The sequence below is a fragment of the Megascapheus bottae genome, chromosome 6, assembly GCF_031878675.1.
Source record: "Megascapheus bottae isolate mThoBot1 chromosome 6, mThoBot2.hap1, whole genome shotgun sequence".
NCBI classification, from domain to species: Eukaryota; Metazoa; Chordata; class Mammalia; order Rodentia; family Geomyidae; genus Megascapheus; species Megascapheus bottae.
Window position 1 is genome coordinate 1,272,744 of NC_143514.1, and position 8,404 is coordinate 1,281,147.

The following is an 8,404-nucleotide window of genomic DNA, read 5'->3' on the forward strand; positions in this document are numbered from 1 at the left end:
GTGGTACAGAGGAATCAAACCAAGGTCTTTGCGCATACTAGGCAAGCACTCTACCACTAGGCCAGCCCCTAGCATCTTCTTTTTGTGTCAGTGTGCCAGTCCTAGGGCTTGACCTCAGGGCAAATGCTCTACCACTTGAGCCACAGCTCTACTTCGATCTTTTTAGTGGTCAATTGGAGCAAAGAGTCTAACGGATTTGTGTGCCCAGGCTGGCTTTGAACCTCTATCCTTAGATCTCAGCCTTCTGAGTAGCTAGGATTACAGGCAGGAGGAAACAGTGCCTGGCAAATATGGTATCATTTATATAATCCTCCTCTACCAGCATTCCCCCATTAAATTCTGTATTTTTGCCATTACACTGAAACTGAAACTCTCGCTAAGCTTCTAAGTACTGGAATTACAGGCATGGGTCATCATGCCTGCTACATTTGCTTTTCTTGAATCTAACATTTAACTTATGGTTTGATTATAGATACTAAAATCTCTGTATTGAAAAATAAACACCTCTTATATTGTTAAGACAATAGTATGACTGGAGAAGCTGAGTAACTGGGAGTTTAGAAACAAGAAGAATCCCATGTCATTCACCAGCAAAAAAAATTACATACAGAGTATAATTAAATACTACCTTGTACATGCCTTCATCTATATCTTGCAATACCAGTTTTTCTCTTTCCTCTCTCTCTCTTCTACCTTTCTCTGTTCCAGAAACCCCCTTTTAAAAGAAGTGCCCTGTAGAATTCTTTCAGATACCAGTGGGGTTTCACTATTCTCTCTCTCACAGACAATGAAGCTCAGCAGTGCTGAGGTTAAAGTGAGGGTCTCTGGGGGCTGGTTGACTACCTCATCTGAGTTCCCACGCTGTTATTTAGGCTGTCGGTCATCCACAAGTTACTCAACTTCTCTCTGTCTCTCAATAAGCATCCATCATGGTACTGTTCTGAGGATTAAATAAACTAATATAATCTAACAAATTCAGATTACTGTCTGATATAGAATAGGTCCTACTTCATGCTAGCTGATGACCCTGCTGTTATAATCAGCTTTCTAAACAGATTTTCTAGCAATTATTTACTTAGTATAATCCCCTAGATGGAAAGAATTACACATGTGTTATATGTGAACACCAAGTGAATGCTAAAACAATTCTAGGGGACCCAACAAACATTCAAAAACTAACGTGACTATGAGGCCCTAGGCCTGTAAGACCAATAAGTTATAAAGTAGATTGATTATGTGGGCTTAAAATCACTTAAAAAATTCATTTTAGCTGAGGGCTAATGGCTCGTGCCTGTATTCCTAGCTACTCAGGAGGCTGAAAACTGAGGATCACAGTTCAAAGCCAGCCCAGGCAAGAAAGTCCTTGAGATTCTTATCTCCAATTAACTAACAGAAAACTGGAAGTGTCACTGTGGCTCAAAGTGGTAGAGTGCCAGCCTGAGCTGAAGAGCTCAAGGACAATGCCTGGGCCCAGAGTTCAAGCCCCATGACCAATCAAAAAAAACATTTTTTTAACTTTTTATTTATTAATTTTTTTTGTGGGCCATGAGGCTTGAACTTAGGGCCTGGGCGCTGTCCCTGAGCTTTTCCTTCAAGGATAGTGCTGTACCATTTTAAGCAACAGCATGACTTCAGGTTTTTAAGTGGTTAATTGGAGATAGGTGTCTCACGGTCTTTCTTGCTGGGGTTGGCTTCAAACCTTCATCCTTAGATCTTCTTAGCTTTCCGAGTAGCAAGGATTACAGGTATGAGCCATGGCAACTGGCCAAGACTCTTATCTCCATTTAACCACCAGAAAACCAGAAGTGGTACTGTAGCTCAAGTAGCTAAGCACTAGCCTAGAGCAAAAGAGATTAGGGACAGTGTCCAGGCCCCAAGTTCAAGACCCACCAAAAAAGAAAAGTTTTATTTAAGAAGTTATTATTTTGTGACGTGAACTCGGGGCTCCTCTTGCTTTGCTGTTCTGATCAAGGCTGGTGCTCTACTACTAGAGACATACCTCTACTTCCTCAAGTAAATTTTAAAGCAGATATTAGTAATGCCCTCTTGACGTGCATTTAATTTGATATAGTGGTCTAAAATTCTTCCCTATAAGATTGACTATAGATCATTTTAAATCAATGCAGTGGCCAGTTATAGAAAACTGTCAGTCTGGCACTGGTGGTTCACATCAAATATTCTAGCTACTCAGGAAGCTGAGCTCTAAGGATCATGGTTTGAAGCAAGCTGGGGAAGAAAAGACTGTGAGACTTTTATCCTCAATTAACCACCAAAAAACTAGAAGTGGTGCTATGGCTCAATGCTTTGAGCTAAAAACTCAGGGAAGTGTCCAGACCCTGAGTTCAAGCCCCACTATTGACAGAAGAAAAGAGAAAACTGCCTATTATCAATCTGAAACATTAATATTTTCCTTTACAGAAATCAATTGCAATCCCTACTCCCAACTACTAAGAGATACAATTGTGTCTAAGAGACACAATTACTACATTTCCTGGTTTCTACCTAAGAAATTATTCTGGAATACAGTTGAAAGTATATCCCCATAGAAAACTGCTAGTTACAAATCGCTGTTTATTTCCCAACTCCTTTCTAAAACTCCGGATCTGTATAGTAGTCACTGTGAAGAATGCAAGTGTCTGTGGCAGAAAAAACCCACAGTCATAGATTAACTTTGTTTTGGAGGACTGCCCCTTAATTTACAAAAACAAATGAAAGTCTTAATCTGAAGAAATCTCAATTTACTATGCCAAGTATCTTACCTATCTTAACTATCAACCTCAGGCAAAGTAAGTGTTTGGGGGATTTTTCTTGTTGTTGGTTGTAAGGCCTAAACTTAGGGCCGGGCACTGTCCCTGAGCTCTTTTTTCGCTCTACCACTTAGGGCCACAACTACTTTGGGCTTTTCGTCGGTTAACTGAAGGTTAAGAGTCTAAAGGATTTTCCTGTCTGGATTGGCTTTGAACTCAGATCCATGTATCTCAGCCTCCTGAGTAGCTAGGATTACATGCATGAGCCACCAGTGTGCTTGGCTTGAGTTTGTTTAGTTTTTGTACCAAACTTCATGGAAAATGATTCAACAAGTGTGTAGATAATACGTGCTATTCTAGAAATTTCCATCATCATCAGATAAAACAGATCACACTTCAAAGGATGGTGATTTCGTGGGAACTGAACAATTTGGGGTGGGGGGCGGGGGAAGGGGACTCTAACCAGGCCAGGAGGACCCTGCATTTGCTTGCTAGGCAAGCACTTTGCCACTTTGCTACATCTCAGCCCTTGAATAACTTCTTTACACAGAAATTTAACATAGTCTAAAGCACTAGTGAATCACTGGCTTTACAGGTTACAGTTTAGGTTTACGGCCGGCCTACTGTGTGCCAGGCACTTAGCAGGTGTTTTACACAACATGCCAGGTCCCGGTACCCACATAAAGTTGCCTGCCATGCGCGGGATGCGTTCCCGCCTCTCAGTGGAAGCTTCCCGGCTTTACAGACGTGGAAACTGAGGCTCAGCCAGGTGGACTTGTCGGAGGCACTGCACCCGGTGCGTGGGCTCATAGTTTACCACCTGTGGCCCAGCGCCCTGGGGTGCGGCACCCCGGAGTCTTCTCTCCAGCGGCTTCCTTCGGCTCAGCATCGGGTTTGGAGACGACAGTTTCACCGCCCCGCTCTTCCCCGGCTGCCAGTCCAGGGCGCGTGCACCGGCCCGCGCGGGCGCTCACGCTCACCCACAGGAAGGGGACCGGCGTCCAACCTCCCGAGGCTCCGGGTCCCGCACGTCCGAGCTCGCTCGCTCGCTCGTGGGGCGCCCCCCGCCCCGCACTGCCAGGCCAGGGCCTGGGGCGCGCGGCGGGGACCCACCAACCCCGCCGCCGCGGCCGGCGGGGACCCCGCAACCCGGCGTCGGCGGGCCGACCACACCGCCAGCCCGGCGGACCCCGCAGGCGGCGTCACCCCGAGCCCCCGGGCCCCAGCTGGGAACGCTCCGTGCCTACCTGCCCGCGCCCCGCCGCCGTCCGCCGGCGAGGGTCCCTCAGCCACACCGGCGCCGCGGCCCGCGCCCCGCCGCCCGCGCCCCGCCGCCGTCCGTCCGCCCCGCCCCGCCCCGCCCGACGGACTCCCATTGGCTCCCGGTCCGCCCCCTCGCGCTGGGCCCGCCCACGGCGCCCCGGACGGCGTGCGGAGCGGCCCTCGGCCGGGACCCGCGCCCGGCGCCTCCCGAGGGTCCCCCCGCCCGACCACCCCCGCCACCCCAGGGCCCGAGCTCCTCCCTTCCCGTCCGCCCGGCCCCCGCGCCCCACGTCCGGCAGCGTCGGGGACCCGACGGCACTTCCCTCACGGCAGCTGCGGCCGCGGCCCCCGCCTCGACTTCAGCAGGGCTTGTAGTATTCGGGGAGGGGGGCGGATATTCGGAGACCACGCAGCCTCGGCCGCCCGGGCTGGCCTCGAACCGCGGGCAGGACCGCGGCCTCCTCGGGGGCGGCCAGCGCGGCGCGAGCCGCTCGCTCACCGGCTCACCTGTGAGCAGCAAACTTGGGTCAGGCGGCTGCGCTGCGGAGACCCGGAGCCAGGTAAGGAGCTGCAGGTAGCCTGAGCGTGCGGGGGGGGGGGGGCCTCCCCGCCAGGCCCGGCCCGGCCCGGCCCCGCCCCGCCCGCGATCCGCCCCGCCCCGCCCGCGATCCGCCCCGCCCGCCGCCCGCGCCCGCCCGCGCGCACCGCTCAGGTATGACTCTGCGCTCCGCCCGCGCCGGCCACCGCGGCCGGTTTCACTTGGGTGGGAGACCCGGGAGCCGAGCCTGTTCCCCCGGCACGGACAGTCACCCCGCCCCACCCCGCCCATCCAACAGGCTTCCCACGCTGGTTCTCAGCACATACCAAAGCAGAAGACGGCCGGCGGGAGCTCGGTTACCCTCCCGGGGACGGGCCAGACCCAAACCATAAAGGATGCGTAATTCCAGGCCTCTGTGAACGGCGAGCTGTGCGGAGAAAATGATAACGACACTTTTTTTTTTTTTTTTTCCTGTCCTGGCTTTGAGCTCGCAGTGCCTGGGAACCCTCAGCCTCTCCGCACTCAAGGCTAGCCCTCCACCACAAGAGCCACCGTGCCACTGCCAACGATTGCCGTGTGGTACTGAGGAATTGAACCCAGGGCTTCATGCATGTGAGGCAGGCACTCTACAACTAGGCCATGCTCCCAGCCAACACTATTTTAGAATGAAATTTCACCCTGGACAACTGTATGGGAAGCTTTCTAAGTACATGAAGCAAAGGAGCATGAAGTGTTCTGGGCACTGGTGGCTCATGGCCCTATAATCCTACCTACTCAGGAGGCTGAGATCGGAGGATCCCTGTTTAAAGCCAGCAGGGACAAACAAATCCTCAGATTCTTATCTCCAGTTAACCAGCAATAAGCTGGACGTGGGGAGGCCTGGCTCAAGTGGTAGAGCATAAGCCTTGAGTTAAAAAGTGGCAAGAGTAAGAATCCAAACCCCACTACCAGCACACACACACACAATCACTGTGTAAAATTTATCAGAAACAATAGTCTGTTTCTTCTTTGGATGATTTTTTTTTTTTAAAGTTTTGACCTGGCTGTGGTTCGAGTGGTAGAGCAATAGTTTTGAGAAAGCTCAAGGGCAATGAATGCCCAAGCTGGGAGTTCAAGCTCCAGGACTGGCAAAAATAAGTGAATAAAATAAAATAGTGTGACATTGCTTTTTTTCCTTCTTTTGAGCTTTGAATTCAGGAAAATTAGTTAGCAAGTTAGGCCAGGTACCAAATACTGATACAAATATGAGTTCTATAAATGTAATAAATTAATTCATATTTATGTATTCTACTGCCATCTCTTGGATAAAGTGGACATATACATAAAAGTAGTTAATGTTTGCCAGATACTGGTGGCTCACACCTGTTAGCTACTCAGGAGGCTGAAATCTGAGGATCCAGGTTCAAAGCCAGCCCAGGCACAAAAGTGTGTGAGACTCTTATCTCCAGTTAACCACCAGAAAACTAGAAGTGGTGCTGTGGCTCAAGTGGTAGAACACTAGCCTTGAGTTGAAGAGCTCAGGGACAGTGCCCAGGCCCAATTTGAACTGGGTGCCAGTGGCTCACACCTGTAATCCCAGCTGTTCAGGAGGCTGTTATCTGAGGCTGTTTTCTGGTCATGGGGCTTGAACTCTGGGCCTGGGCACTGTCCCTGAACTCTTCAGCTCAAGGCTCCCACCCTACCCCTTCATCCACAGCTCACTTCCAATTTTGTAGTGGTTAATTGGAGATAAGAGTCCCACGGTCTTCAGTGCCCAGGCTGGCTTTGAACTGTGACCCTCAGATCTCAGCCTCTTGAGTAGCTAGGATTAGAGGTGTGAGCTACCACACCCATTTCTAAGACACTTTTATCTCCAATTAACCAGCAAAAAAGCCGGAATTGAAACTGTGGCTCAAGTGATTGAGCAAGAGTTTAAGTGATAAGCTCCAGTACTGGCACAAAAGAAAAAGCTTAGCATCTGTGTTATTTTAATGGATAGGAGGCCATAATAAAATTTGTAAGGGACTTAAACTATTCAGCAGTCAGAGCTCCAACTTCAGAAACCAGGCAGAGGAGTCCAATCTCACAACTACAACTAACACATCTATGCTGTAGAGCCACCTGTAAAGAATGTAGAAGCTTACAAGGTTACCTGTATAGAATGTGGGAACATGTAGGGTTTTTGTTTTGTTTTGCCAGTCATGGGGCTTGAACTCAGGACCTGAGCACTATCCTTGGGCTTTTCTCAAGGGAAAAGCTCTACTGCTTGAGCTACAGTACCACTTCCAGCTTTTTCTGTGTATGGGGTACCAAGAATCGAACCCAGGGCTTTGTGCTTGCTAAGCGAGTGCTTGCTTCTGACATGTTCCACAAAATGGAACTCCTTTCCTTGATGAGGAGGAAATAATGTTAAGACTTAAAAAAAAAATCATATTCCAAGCTGTGCTCAAGTCTGTAATCCTAGCTACTCAGGAGGCTAAAATCTGAGAATTGAGGTTGAAAGCCAGCCTGGGCACTAAAGTCTGTGAGACTCTTATCTTCAGTTAACCACCAGAAAATTGGAAGTGGTGCTGTGGCTCATGGGGTAGGGGAGTAGCCTTGAGCTAAAGAGCTCAGGGTCAGTGCCCAGGCCCAGAGTTCAAGTCTCATAACTGACAAAAAAAGTCATATTTCAAAGAGGAAATGAATGTAACTGTTATTTGTGATGAATTTTAGACATTGATTGTGTATGTGTGTGTGTTGCGTACACGTGTGCTAGTACTGGGGCTTGAACTCTTTGTAGTCACATTCTGTAACCAACTTCACGCCATGAATATCTTGAAGGGATAAATGAAAGCTTGTTCTCTGTATCTTCAATGTCTAGAAACTGAGACTTCACACTTGGATCAATCATTGCTTATTAAATAAATTGAAATATCAGCCCAGCCACTAGATGGCAACATAGTTATATGTGTGCAAATAGAAAATGGATACCTGGAGGCTGGAAGTTTGGCCTAGTGGTAGAATGCTTGCCTAGCACAGGGTTCAATTCCTTGGTACCATATACATGGAAGAAAGCCAGAAGTGGTGCTGAGGCTCAAGTGGTAGAGCTCTAGCCTTGAGAAAGTCCAAGGACAGTGCTGCTTAGGCCCTGAGCTCAAGCCCAAGATGGCAAAAAAAAGAAAAGAAAAAAAAAAAAACTGGATACCTGGAGTGTCTCCTGAGTAACAGATATATTGCTAACAAGCTATACGTATAACTGGGCTGGGAGTGTAGCCTAGTGGTAGAGTGCTTGCCTAGAACACAAGAAGCTCTGGGTGGGATTCCTCTGAACCACATTCACAGAAAAAGCTGGAAGTGACACTGTGACTCAAGTGGCGGAGTGCTAGCCTTGAGCAAAGTGTTCAAGGACAGTGCCCAAGCCTTGAGTTCAAGCACCAGGACTGGAAAAAAAAAAGTTATATGTATAACTTACTTTGACAGAGAATCCCTTCTATGATAAATTCATATCATAAATGCTGATTTTCTATACCTGCAACTACACTTTCTCTCTTTGTCTATTTGACATTGTTTACTTCTCTTTCATCAAAGAGTTTTTGGACCAGGAGCGGGGCCTAGTGGTAGCGTGCTTGCCTAGCATGCACAAAGCCCTGGGTTTGATTTCCTGAAACCACATGCACAGAAAAAGCTGGAAGTGGTGCTGTGGTTCAAGTGGCAGAGTTCAAGCCTTGAGCAAAAAGTATCCAAGGACAATGCCCAGGCCCCAAATTCAAGCCCCAGGACTGGCAAAAAAAAAAAAGGAAAAAAAAAGATATGAAGCTTTAAAATGATGCTGAGACCTGTAACAAGATCTAGTAACTAAAAGCTGGTATCTTGTCAGTATCAAGACCTTTGCGTG

General features: G+C 48.6%; 1 protein-coding gene across 1 annotated transcript in view; it reads right to left on the reverse strand.

The window, feature by feature from the left end:
* Positions 1-3,673, reverse strand: part of Dennd2c (DENN domain containing 2C) — a 63,406-nt gene extending 59,733 nt beyond the window's left edge. Inside the window, exon 1 of the mRNA XM_090334077.1 lies at positions 3,568-3,673. The gene's annotated coding sequence lies outside the window, so the exon portion shown is untranslated. The remainder of the gene's footprint in view (positions 1-3,567) is intronic.
* Positions 3,674-8,404: the final 4,731 nt, after the last annotated feature.